A 13,388-nucleotide genomic window follows, 5' to 3' on the forward strand; every position below is an offset into this window, starting at 1 on the left:
TTTCCAAGCTCATTCATGTGGCCATTGGAAGAAGGCCTCAGTTACTCTCCAGATGGGCTTCTCCATACATGTGTGTCCTCAGGTCGTGGCAGCCCACTTCCTCCAGAGTGAGTGCTCCAAAAGACAGAAAGGCAGAAACCACAATATCTTTTATAACCTAGACTCAAAAGTGACACCCTATCACTTCTGCCACATTCTGTGGGCCACCCAGACCAACCCTGATACAAAGTGGGAAGGGACGATACAAAGGTATGAATACCAGGAAGTTTGGGTCATTGGAAACTAGCTTGGAGGCTGCCTACCTCAAGCAGAGTCCGGCCTGCCCCGCTGTGCCCTGCCCTGGATCCTGACCCACAGGATCCATGAGCATGATATAAGGGTAGTTGTTTTAGGCTATGAAATTGGGGACGATCTGTTTCACAGCGGTAGACAAATGAAACAAAGCCAAGGGAATAACTTATTCAGTCTGCCACCAGAGGGTGTCTGACCTCTAATTCCCGGTGGATATCAACTGAGCCACTGAACCTGCAGGCAGGGCCCACCCTGGTGCTATTGAAATAATGGAAAGGGAATTGGAAAGAGAAGATCAAGGATGTGGCCAGTGAGCGAGAAGAGGAAGAAAGATAGAGTCTGCCCGTGTCCACAGGCCCTGGGATGGGGGCTCCAGAGAGTAAAAATGATGGAGGCAGCAGGCCTGCTGGGTGCAGAGATGAGGGGTGAACCCACAGCCCTTGGTACCAAGCCCTTCATCAGCATGGCCTGGGGGTCCCCACACCTCCACACACCATGTCTATAGATAGTGAGCTAACCAGCTGTGATGACCAAGAGGACAGGAGCGCAGCCACATGACAAGCAGTGAAGAGGTGTTCAGCCAAGGGCCAGCAGGGGCTGCCTAAAGAACCAAGTCCTTTTTTTTCTTCTTTTTTCCTCCCCACCAGAGGGCGGGAAGGCAGACGACATCATCTCCTTTCCTGCCACAAGTCAGCTTGCTGGAACTTTGAATCCAATAGTGATCCACCTTTGAAAATGAAATGACCAAGTGAATGCTCAAAACAAGAAACTTTGTTAATAACTAAAAATTACTAAGTTTTGGAACCAAGGAGAGATGTCATCGAGGGGGCCAAATGCTAGTCAGGAAAGGGGGAAATGACAGATTACAGTAGGTAGAAATTATTATGTTTTTGAAGACTATTTGATATTTACCTTTGAATGTTGATATTTCTCAGTCATCCTCTTGCACCTCATTCATTTATTCACTCATTCACTCTTCTGTCGTATCATATCTTCATTTACTCCTGAGCAGTTACTATAGGCCAGGCACTTCGCTAAGCACGGTACTATGATAAGTACAGTAAATTAGAATGCAGTCAGTTGGTCATCATGTCCTGTCCATTCAACTTCCAAATACCTCCTAAGCCTTTGTCTACTTCCTCCGCCCCAAAAGTCTCTCTTGGTTCCGGCCTCAGCAGCTCTCATTTAGATTATTACCCTGGCTCTGATCTTCCTATCCCATCCATTCCCCACCCTCTTCAAGAAAGATCTTTCCAAAATGCAGACAGGCCCTAGCTGGATGTCTTGGTTGGTTAGAGCATCATCCCAAAGAACAAAGGTTGTCAGTTCGATCGCCGGTCTGGGCACATACAGGAATAATGTTCCTGCCTCTCTCTCCCTTACTCTGTTGCTAAAATCAATAAATAAAACTTTTTTTTGTTTTTAAAATATGCAAACAGGATTGTCACTCCCTTTTGAAGATGACTAGCTGTCCCCCAGCATCCATCCTTCCTTTAGTAATAGAGTGCCTACACTTTAGCAGATGTCTGTCCAGCATAAAAATTACACTTCCCAGCTCCTTGGCTGCTAGCGATGGCCATGTGACTAAATTCTGGATAGTGCAATGTTAATGAAAGTAATGTGTGCAAGTTCTAGGTTATGCCTTTAAAGAAAAGAGGTATGTTTTCCATGACCCCTTTACTCCTCTCTGATGGCTGAAATGCACAAGTGACAATAGAAGCTGGGATCACCCTCTTGGACCACAAGAAAGAAGCAATATGTTAAGGATGTCAGAGCAATGAGCCAGAAGGAACCAGGGCTCCTGATGACTGGAGCCGCCATGCCTGCTCTGGCTTACCTACCTTGGCTCTTCCATAAGTAAGAAGTAAGCTTTTCCTGACCTGAGGTCCTGGGCTTACCCAGTCAAGGCACATACAAAAAGCAAATAAGTTGATGATTCCTGCTCCTCCTCCCATCTCCATTTCTCTCTCTCTCTCAAATCAATAAATAAAATATTTCTTTGTGTGTGACAAAGACAGAGAGGGGAACAGATAGGGACAGAAAGACAGGAAGGGAGAGAGATGAGAAGCATCAATTCTTTGTTGTGACACCTTAGTTGTTCATTGATTTCTTTTGCATATGTGCCTTGACGGGGTCAGGGGGAGCTTCAGCCAAGCAAGTGACCCCTTGCTCAAGGCAGTGACCTTGGGGTCATATCTATGATCCCACACTCAAGCCAGCAACTCTGCTCAAGCCGGCAACCTTGGGGTTTTGAACCTGGGTCCTCTGTGTCCCAGTCCGACACTCTATCCACTGTGTTACCACCTGGTCAGGCAATAAATAAAATCTTTTTTAAAAAGAAGAAGAAGTAAGCTTCTGTCTTGTTTAAACCATTGTTATTTTGAAGTCTTTGTGAGAGTAGCTGAGCATCTTTTCTAACTAATAAACACTATAATTCCAAACTCTTCCAATAGATTCTGCTATCTTCAGTTAAGTCCAAGCACTTAAATGCAGTACCTAAGACCCTTTGAGATATAGCCCCTGTCCACCTATTCTCTTGTCCCTCTTTAGTTTAAACTTCATGCTTTAGTCCTACCAAACTACTTCACTACCAAGTACACTGAGCTCACTCACAGTTCCAGGCCTTCGCTTAAGCTAGTCCCTCTGCCTGGAATATCCTCCCCCTTCTTCTCTGCTGTCTGCTTCCTGTTCACCCTCCAGGACTCAGTTCTGGAGTCATGTCCTTTATAAAATTATCCCAAAACTCCATACCCATTCACCCCAGATTGAGTCATGTGTCCCTGCTAAATGCTTCCTTAGCACTTTGTGTCTATTTCACTCAAGCTTGTTAAACTACAAACTGCAGGAGGACAAGGATAGCCCATGTCTTGTTGACACTAAATGCCCAATCCCTAGCTCAACAAATATGCATCAGACGAATGAATGACTAAATTAACCAACCAACCTCATTTATCACATTGTATTATCACATTCTGCCAGAGGCGGATTGAACGGCAGGCGCACTGGGCACGCGCCCTGGGCCCCGACTTCTGAAGGGCCCTGCAAAACCCCAACATTATACTTTTTTCTAATGACACCAAGTTTGGTTTCATATGTGTAATTTTAACATTAATAGTACATAATATTTTTATTTATTTTAACACATGGTTAACATGTATTTTTAAGGGGTCAATGTTTTTTCTTCTGCGCCCCGGGCCTCAACCGACCTTAATCCGCCTCTGCCTTCTGCTCACTCAGTTGTCTGCCTCCACCATCACCTGAGTTCCTGACACAGGGACCAGAGTTCTGACTGCCAGGTATAGTAGCTGCTCAATAAACGTTGTGCTAGAAGCACTTCCAACCCAGCGCCCTCTGCTCTGCATTATTATTTTCCAATAGAACTCTGGTTCAGTCCACAAGGGTGTTCTCACAGTGTCCAGTGCATGGCATTTCCCAACAAAGTGTGTATTCGTTGCTGTTAACACCATAAGCCTTTTCCTAGAAGGCTGACAGCTTTTATGAAAATCAGCATTTGGCCACAGTGTCCTCAAACAGTAGCTGAAAGGCTCTGCTTGTTCAGATGGCTTGGGGTTAGTCAGTTTTTTTTCATTTTTTTTCAGAGACAGAGCAAGAGTCAGAGAGAGGGATAGATAGAGACAGACAGAAACGGAGAGAGATGAGAAGCATCAATCATCAGGGTTTTTTTGTGGCACTTAATTGTTCATTGATTGCTTTCTCATATGTGCCTTGACCGTGGGGCTACAGCAGACCAAGTAACCCCTTGCTCAAACCAGCGACCTTGGGTCCTAGCTGGTGAGCTTTGCTCAAACCAGATGAGCCCGCGCTCAAGCTGGCGACCTCGAGGTCTCAAACCTGGGTCCTCCATATCCCGGTCTGACGCTCTATCCACTGCGCCTGGTCAGGCGGGGGTTGTCAGTTCTTTAGAAAATAACATGTCAGTATTGTGGTTTGGGTGTCCAAGGGACAGGAAGCATGTTACAGAGATTGGGAAGTGGGTTCTAGGTCCGGTAGGGTCAGAGAAGGGGTGTTGTCTGCAGGTGGGAAGGGGTTGGTCTGTGTAGGTACCTAAAACTCAAAGTCCATAATAAGTAGGCCTTGACCTACTTGGCAAGAGTCTCTTGTTCAGCCTCTTTATTCTGACCCCACTGAAGGATAGATCAGTTAGGATGAGTTAGGTTTTTGCTACAATAAGAAACAATGTGGAAAATCTCAGTAGCTTAAAACAAACAAAAAAAATTTTATATTTTTATTTTTATTTTTTTACAGGGACAGAGAGAGTCAGAGAGAGGGATAGATAGGGACATACAGACAGGAATGGAGAGAGATGGGAAGCATCAATCATCAGTTTTTCCTTGTGACACCTTTGTTGTTCATTGATTGCTTTCTCATATGTGCCTTGACCACAGGCCTTCAGCAGATTGAGTAACCCCTTGCTCGAGCCAGCGACCTTGGGTCCAAGCTGGTGAGCTTTTTTGCTCAAACCAAATGAGCCCACGCTCAAGCTGGCGACCTTGGGGTCTCGAACCTGGGTCTTCCGCATCCCAGTCCGATGCTCTATCCACTGAACCACCGCCTGGTCAGGCCAAAAAAAAATTCTTGCTCATACAATATCCTCATTTGAATCAATAGGGATCTCTGGACAAGGGAGGTCTTAGAGCCCTGGGTCGATGGAGCTCCACCTACACACAGGCTTCCATGCAGAAGCAGGAGAAAGAGAATATGTGAATCCTGCATGGTCTGTCCAAAGTTTCTGGCCTGAAGTGGCCTGCATGTCACTTCTGCTTACATTTCATTTGCCAAAGCAAGTCACATGCTCTTGCCTAAGTTCCACAGGGCAGGGATATGTAATAAAAAGGGACATCAATTATCTGTGAAAAACAGTACAGTCAACCACAAGAGAAAATACTATGTGGTGGCAGCCTTCACTAACTCTGTGATTCCAGGCAAGCCAATTAACCATGCTGGGCTCCCTTTGCGCACCCAGAACATAGGGGTAATAATAGTTCTGACATAGCGAGAGTAGTGTGATGACTCAGTGTGTAGAAAGCTGAACACAGGGCCAGGTATATCCTATATATTTTATCACAGAAATATTGTCTTTCATTGCATAGGACTGTCCTGGACCATACTAAACAGTGTTACGTTACATGCAGGTGCCCTCTATCACCTTTGTCTAAAGTCCAAAAGAATTCCCAGTTCTGAATCATACCTGGTTTGAGATAAGGGACTGTGGGGCCTGGAGCTATGGCAGCACCGGACGTGTGGCAGGTAACCACTGCACTAGGCTCCTCCCAAGAGGGCCTGCAGGGTGTCCTGGGTCCTGTTTACTTTCCAGTCATCAGTTCACAGGCAGCCCCTCAAGGCCTCTTCTAGTCCACTGGTGACCGGTGCCACCATCCCCTGACCCACAATGTGCAGCACACTGTGTCAGGAGGGGACCCGTGAAGGTGTCACAGGTCCCTGCCATGCATTAAGGAGTGGGGGTGGGTCTCTGAGATCCTGGGCTTTCTAGGGCCCTCACACTGTCCCCCTACCCCCAGAAAAGTGACGGATTCTCTTCTTTTCTAGGATGTCCCACACCTATCTGAGAATCCCATCATTGCCACTCCACATGCCACCGGCCCTCAGGGCAGGAGAGGCAAGCCCCGGGACCCCTTCTCAGTCACCATAATGGGTCAGCACTCTGCTTTCCCACGGACTCTTCTACCCTCTGAGCAAAGGTGCGCAGGTCCCGGCCGTACGAACCTGACTGTTCCTTCCGTTTTTCTTTCCTGAGGTCAGGACCTCAGCCTTAGGAAGCCTCAAATAAGGCTCTTTCTCTTTCGTTCTCTGCCTTCTCTAGTGTCATCCTGGTGGGCAGGTGGTAAAACAGTACTTACAGAAAGAGATTAGTTAATACTAAAAGTGACAATTAGGCCTCCCCATGAACAGGCTGCCCCATTCTAGAAGACACCTTGCCTTTCACATGGTCACCTCCTCAGGTTACCAGCTCATCTGTCCCTCTCCTTCTCCGGAATAGCCTCAAGAATGAGGGATCTTGATTCACAGTCACCTACCTCAGTCCACCCCCCAGCCCAACCTTCAACTGAAACAGCTCCCTTGTTAAAGGTGTAGACAAACCTCTTGAGGCCAATTCCCAGGGACTTTTCTCAGTCCTCACCTTTTACCCCAGATTGCTCACTGCTCCTTCAGCTGGGCCCCTCCCGGTGGGAGAAGGATATTCCTGGTCCTCTTGGTTAGTTTGGCCATGAGACTTGCTTTGGCAAGTACCGTAAACTGGAAGTGCATGTGACCTGTGGCATTTCTGTGACCTGTGCCTTTTCTGAGCAGAAGCTTTAAGAGCTAATATCATTGTCCTTTTCCAGTGCTGTGCTGGTAAATGTTTAACAATTGGTTCTCTATGGGCAAAAGTAGTCACCGATTTCCATAATATAAATACTCCCAGCATGACTAGCTTCAAGCTACTAATATAACATCACTGAGCCCAGAGCTGAGGAGAGATGCACACCATAGGCACTCACTAGTACAAGTAGGCCCAATAGCCAGGTATCTTTTCCCTCTCCCTTGAGACAGCATTGGTTTAGCTAGGAGCTGCTCCTCCAGTCAGCATCCCTGGTGTATAGCAGAACCACCGCTGGCCTGCCATCCACATGGAACCTTTCCCTACAAACTGATATATTGGGGTTATTTGTCAAAGCAGCATAACTTAGCTGAAGCTAACTAACATGCTCCTTGAAACTCTTTCTTTATGCCTGACCTGTGGTGGCACAGTGGATAAAGCGTCGACCTGGAAATGCTGAGGTTGCCGGTTCGAAACCCTGGGCTTGCCTGGTCAAGGCACATATGGGAGTTGATGCTTCCAGCTCCTCCCCCCTTCTCTCTCTCTCTCTCCTCTCTCTCTCTCCTCTCTAAAATGAATAAATTAAATAAAATAAAAATTAAAAAAAAAAAAAAAAGAAACTCTTTCTTTGGCTTTGGTAACACTTTTTATCATTTCAGTTGATCTGAAAGAGAGGAAGAGAGAGAGGGGGACAGGAACATCAATTTGTTCTTGTATGGGCCCAGACTGGGGATTGAACCAGCAACCTCAGTGCTTTGGGACGATGCTCTAACCAACCATGCTATCCGGCCAGGGCCATACTTATCATTTCAATCAAGCAATGTTTATCCATGCCCACTACATATAAGAGACAATGTATTGTAGTGGTTAATAGTACAGGCTAGAGAGCCAGGCCACCTGAGTTTGTAGCCCAGCTCTGCCACTTACTAGCCATAACGTTGGGCAAGTTACCTAACCTCTCAGTTCTTCCATTTCTTCATCGGTAAAATAAGACTAATGACAGCACCTACCTCATAAAGTTGTCATGAAGATTAAATTATTTACTATGTGTAAAGCACTGTTGGTCAAATAAGTTTGTAAATATGATATATATGTTTGCTCGCTTATAGTTTGCATTGGGTGTGGGGAACAGGCTGTAAGCAGGCTGGGTCATTATAGCCTAAGGCTTTTTTTTTAAAATATTTGTTTTTTTATTTTTGTTTTTTTATTTATTCATTTTAGAGAGGAGAGAGAGAAGGAGAGAGACAGAGGAGAGAGAGACAGGGGGGAGGAGCTGGAAGCATCAACTCCCACATGTGCCTTGACCAGGCAACCCAGGGCCTCGAACCGGCGACCTCAGCATTTCCAGGTCGACACCCCATCCACTGCGCCACCATAGGTCAGGCCCCTAAGGCTTAATTTTAAGACTAAGCCTTTCCCACCCTAAGTGACTTTGTATCAGAGACTTCCTTGTTTGTATATTGGATTAAAGGTTTTTATTTCTACACTATAAAATGAGGCAGAGGAGCTCATGCTGGGGGAGAGCAGAGAAAAGCCACGTGGAGGAGAGGAAAAGTAGCCAAGATGGAGTGCTGAAGGAGAAGCCAGTTTATGTAGAGAGAAGGAGATGGGGAATAGAGGTGAATAAGGCTGGTAAGCTAGAAACCTTTGATTCTAGGAAATTCAGATAAATCGGTGGCTTTGGGAGCACTGAATGGAAAGGAAGTGTTTTCCCACTGTGTGTATTTCTTGCCCGTTGGGTGCAAGCTAGAATTAAAGCTAATGGCCCACCAGTTTTTGGCTCCGGTGTTTCATTATCGTCTGTCCAAATCAAATGCGAACCTGCATGGGCCAGGCAGCTGTGATGGTGACCGTGGCTACTGGCTTTACAAGCACTTACAGGTAATCTATCATAAAGTGTTAGCTTTTATTATTACCACAAGCTGCCTGGCCCCATACTAGGAACAGAATTTCGAGTCAGGGCACCCCTGCTCGTGGTGGTGGAGGGGTATCATTCACAGTCTGGGGCAGGAGACAGATATAAAAGCCAAAAACTCACAATAAATCATGACAAGTGCAAAAAAAGAAGGGTGTGCTGTGGGAGCCTGAGCATCAGAACAACTAGGAGTGTGAGGCTGTGGGTCAAGTGCCCAGGAAGGCTTCACAGAGAAGGGGATATTTAAACTGGATTTTAAAGGATGAGTAGGAGTTTTCCAGGTGAAAAGGGGTATGGCGGACAGAATGAAATTTCAAGTTTTCATCTTAACTCTCTAATCATTCTCTGACTCCTTTGCTGACCACCTCTTTCCCCTCAAGTGTTGGCTCCCTAGATTTAGTCTTCATTCTTTCTCTCTTCTCTCTACTCTCTCTTAGGACAAACTTACTTGCTCCATGATTTTGACACAGATAGCAAGAGTGAACAGTTACTGAGTGCTTGCTATAGTAAGGCATTGTGCTAAATACGTTACATCCATAACCTCATTCGATATTCACTATGATCCTGTGTGGCCGGTATCACCCTCCTCACTTTGCAAAGAGACACTGAGGCCCAGAGGGGTTAGGTGACTTGCAGCGTCACATAAGGTGTTTTTAGCAGCAGGTACCTGGATACCCAAATCAATGTGGCTTGAGCATTAGGTGTTATCTCCCATCACAAAAACTCTAGAGGAAGGTGCCTGACCAGGCGGTGGCGCAGTGGATACAGCGTCGGACTGGGATGCAGAGAACCCAGGTTCGAGACCCCGAGGTCGCCAGCTTGAGCGCGGGCTCATCTGGTTTGAACAAAAGCCCACCAGCTTGAACCCAAGGTCGCTGGCTCCAGCAAGGGGTAACTTGGCCTGCTGAAGGCCCGCAGTCAAGGCACGTATGAGAAAGCAATCAATGAACAACTAAGGTGTTGCAACGGGCAATGGAAAAACTAATAATTGATGCTTCTCATCTCTCTTCGTTCCTGTCTGTCTGTCCCTATCTATCCCTCTCTCTGACTCACTCTCTGTCTCTGTAAAAAAAAAAAAAAAACTCTAGAGGAAGGCGATGCCCAGGTTAATTCAGCAGCTCAGTGATGCCACACTCTGGGTCAGCCTCTCTCTGGGCCTCTGGGCTCTCCCGTCATGGTACCAAATGGCTCTTACATGCAATGACTAAACATTGCATCCTCCTTCAATTTCCAAAGGCAGGCAGGAAGTGAGCTTGCCCCCCCCCCATGTCTCTCTCTTTCTTAGAGGGAAAGCCTCCCCTAGAAGACCCCAGGAAAAATCCCCGTGATCCCTGCCTCCCCAGCCTGTTTTTTCTTCCCTTACCCTCTTCAGGTGTAACCCCAGCCAGGCTGCCCTTCTCCCAGCTCTGTACCAATCAGGGTTCTTGGTGGCTGGCTAACCAAACAGTGAACAGATTCATTGAGTGCAAGTAGGTATTCTCTGCTTTTTGAAAGTTCATGTTCCGCCACTTTACTCTTATGAAAGTACCTGTTTTTCCAACTAAAAGAGATACAAAGGGGATTTTCACTTTTACAGTGAAAAGTAAACATATCATTGAGTGTTTGTTTTGCAGCAAGCTGTTAAAGAGGCCCCTGCACCCCGGACAAGGAGAGTGGACCCTCCAGCTCCTTTCCCAGGCATTTCGCTCAGCAGCCGGTGCCCAAGCTTTGAACTCTGTCTGTGAGCATCCATGAGACCCATTTTGGGGTCTGGGAATGCTCAAAATTGTTTCCATATAAATTAATGGTGATTGTTTTTTCACTTTATGCCGTTTGGCTCACAAAAGTTTTCATATGAATGTTTTATTTTGGGATAACTAGGAAAACCTGTGATGCGAGGTGCTCACCAAGTTCAGGCATGGATGTGACCCAGGAGCAATGAGGCTAAGAACCCAGGCAAAGACGTGGCACGGGAGCTTTGTTGGATAGCCACTACTGGCCACCGGCCACTCACTGCTGCTGGACTCTCCCCTCCCCTCCGAGAACAGGCCCTGCAGCTTCACCTCTCCCTCAAAGGGCGAAGTCCAGGCAGGCACGTTCCACAGGTCAGCCCTGGCCCTGCACTCACTCCTGGTTCCCAGGAAGGCAGGCAGGATTCTGTCCTTCCAGCCTCCGGAGGGTGAAATTTGGCTGCTTCCCCACAGGCCCTTTGCAGTATGAAGTTTTCACAGCATAAGAGAGGCATTCCTCTGCTGAGTACTGTGGTTGCTTCCAACTTGCCTGCAGGCCTCTACACACACAGTTCCCTTTCTGCTGAATACCCTCCCCTCCCTCTTCTCTAGGCAAATCCTCCTTATCTCTTTTAGATGTCACTTCCCCTTGAAAGTGCCCCTCCATTGTGTTCCCACTGCAGCGTATTCTCCATCACTGAACTGTAATGGCCAGAGTTCTTGTCTTTTTCCCCCCACTCGGCTGCAAGATCTAGAAGGAAGGGGAGACTCTGACCTTGTTCACCACTGGATCCTTAGCACCAAGCACAATGCTGGACACATATATAAGTTCACTTAATGTATGTTGAATGAATCAATTAAAGAATGGATGAAGGCCCTGGCCAGTTGACTCAGTGGTAGAGCATCGGCCTGGTGTGCAGGAATCCCGGGTTCGATTCCCGGCCAGGGCACACAGGAGAATTGCCCATCTGCTTCTACACCCCTCCCCCTCCCGCAGCCAAGGCTCCACTGGAGCAAAGTTGGCCCAGGCGCTGAGGATGACTCTATGGCCTCTGCCTCAGGTGCTAGAATGGCTCTGGTTGCAACAGAGCGACACCTCAGATGGGCAGAGCATTGCCCCCTGGTGGGCATGCCTGGTGGATCCCGGTCGGGCGCATGCGGGAGTCTGCTGCCTCCCTGTTTCCAACTTCAGAAAAATACAAAAAAAAAAAAAAAAAAAAAAGAATGAATGAGATGAATATTAATGGCACTACCATCCCCTTGTCACCTAGCCCCAAGACTCAGATATACTTATTCTCATCTGGTCTGTTGTCAAGTTTCTTTTTTTATGTTTTGTTTTATTTTTTTAAATGTTTACTTTACGCCTGGCGTGCAGAAGTCCCGGGTTCGATTCCCAGCCAGGGCACACAGGAGAGGCGCCCATCTGCCTCTCCACCCCTCCCCCTCTCCTTCCTCTCTGTCTCTCTCTTTCCTTCCCGCAGCCAAGGCTCCATTGGAGCAAAAGATGGACCGGGCGCTGGGGATGGCTTCTTGGCCTCTGCCCCAGGCGCTAGAATGGCTCTGGTCGCGACAGAGCGATGCCCCGGATGGGCAGAGCATCGCCCCCTGGTGGGCGGCCGGGTGGATCCCGGTCGGGCGCATGCGGGAGTCTGTCTGACTGCCTCCCTGTTTCCAGCTTCAGAAAAATACAAAAAATAAATTTAAAAAATAAAAATTAATGTTTACTTTATTGATTTTAGAGAGGGAAAGGGAGAAAGAGATAGGAACATCAATCTGTTCTTGCATGTGCCCTGAGTAGGGATCAAACCAGCATCCTCGCCTGACCTGTGGTGGCGCAGTGGATAAAGCGTCGACCTGGAAATGCTGAGGTCCTGGTTTGAAACCCTGGGCTTACCTGGTCAAGGCACATATGGGAGTTGATGCTTCCAGCTCCTCCCCCCCTTCTCTCTCTTTTCTCTCTCTCTCTCTCTCTCCCTCTTTCTCTCCTCTCTAAAATGAATAAATAAAATAAAATAAAAAACAAAAACAAAAACCAGCAACCTCTGTGCTTTGGGATGATGCTCTAACCAACTGAGCTATCCGGCCAGGGCTGGTGTCAAGTTTTCATTCTACCTTCATAGCCCAGGCTCTCATTACCATTCTCCTGGACCTTTGTAATAGCTCCTTGCAGTGGACATCTGTCATTTCTTCCTGTCCACTAGCTCTTCCTTCTCTCTTTTTTTTTTTTTTTTTTGTATTTTTTCTGAAGCTGGAAACGGGGAGAGACAGTCAGACAGACTCCCGCATGCACCCGACCGGGACCCACCCGGCACGCCCACCAGGGACGATGCTCTGCCCACCAGGGGGCGATGCTCTGCCCCTCCGGGGCGTCGCTCTGCTGCGACCAGAGCCACTCCAGCGCCTGGGGCAGAGGCCAAGGAGCCATCCCCAGTGCCCGGGCCATCCTTGCTCCAATGGAGCCTTGGCTGCGGGAGGGGAAGAGAGAGACAGAGAGGAAGGAGGGGGGGTGGAGAAGCAAATGGGCGCTTCTCCTATGTGCCCTGGCCGGGAATCGAACTCGGGTCCCCCGCACGCCAGGCCGACGCTCTACCGCTGAGCCAACCGGCCAGGGCCTTCCAGGCCGACGCTCTACCGCTAAGCCAACCGGCCAGGGCCTTCCTTCTCATTTTGGAAATTCATTTGCTTTTGAGGAATTATTTCTCCCATTCCAAGCAGTCTTGGGGGAATTCCACCTGTGCGCAGGGGTGAACATGGGATCCAAGCCCAGCCAGTACTTCGAGTCTTGAGTAGAATGACACAGATATAGAAAATAGTTGAGCTGAGTCATTCCAATCAGAACATTCATAAGGAATTGTTTGTTGGGTTTTGGGATAGCCTTATCCAGATGAGAGATAGCCATAGAAGAAAGAAAAAATATCACCTTTTCTTTCTTTCTTTCTTTCTTTTTTTGACAGAGACAGAGACAGAGAGAGAGTCAGAGAAAGGGACAGATAGGGACAGACAGACAGGAAGGGAGATGAGAAGCATCAATTCTTCATTGTGGCACCTTAGTTGTTCTTTGATTTCTTTCTCAAATGTGCCTTGACAGGGGGCTACAGCAGAGCAAGTGACCCCTTGTTCAAGCCAGTGACCT

The 13,388-nt window shown here is 47.6% G+C and overlaps 1 long non-coding RNA gene across 1 annotated transcript; it reads right to left on the reverse strand.

Annotated features, from left to right (window-relative positions):
* Positions 1-627: 627 nt before the first annotated feature.
* On the reverse strand, positions 628-6,584 carry LOC136329149 (uncharacterized). Its single transcript, XR_010730158.1, has 3 exons — positions 6,452-6,584; positions 1,204-1,337; positions 628-1,018 (listed from the first exon to the last, which is right to left on the reverse strand). It is a non-coding gene; the product is annotated as an uncharacterized lncRNA (long non-coding RNA).
* Between the last annotated feature and the right edge of the window lie 6,804 nt (positions 6,585-13,388).

This window comes from Saccopteryx bilineata, chromosome 3 (assembly GCF_036850765.1).
Source record: "Saccopteryx bilineata isolate mSacBil1 chromosome 3, mSacBil1_pri_phased_curated, whole genome shotgun sequence".
Lineage (NCBI taxonomy): Eukaryota > Metazoa > Chordata > Mammalia > Chiroptera > Emballonuridae > Saccopteryx > Saccopteryx bilineata.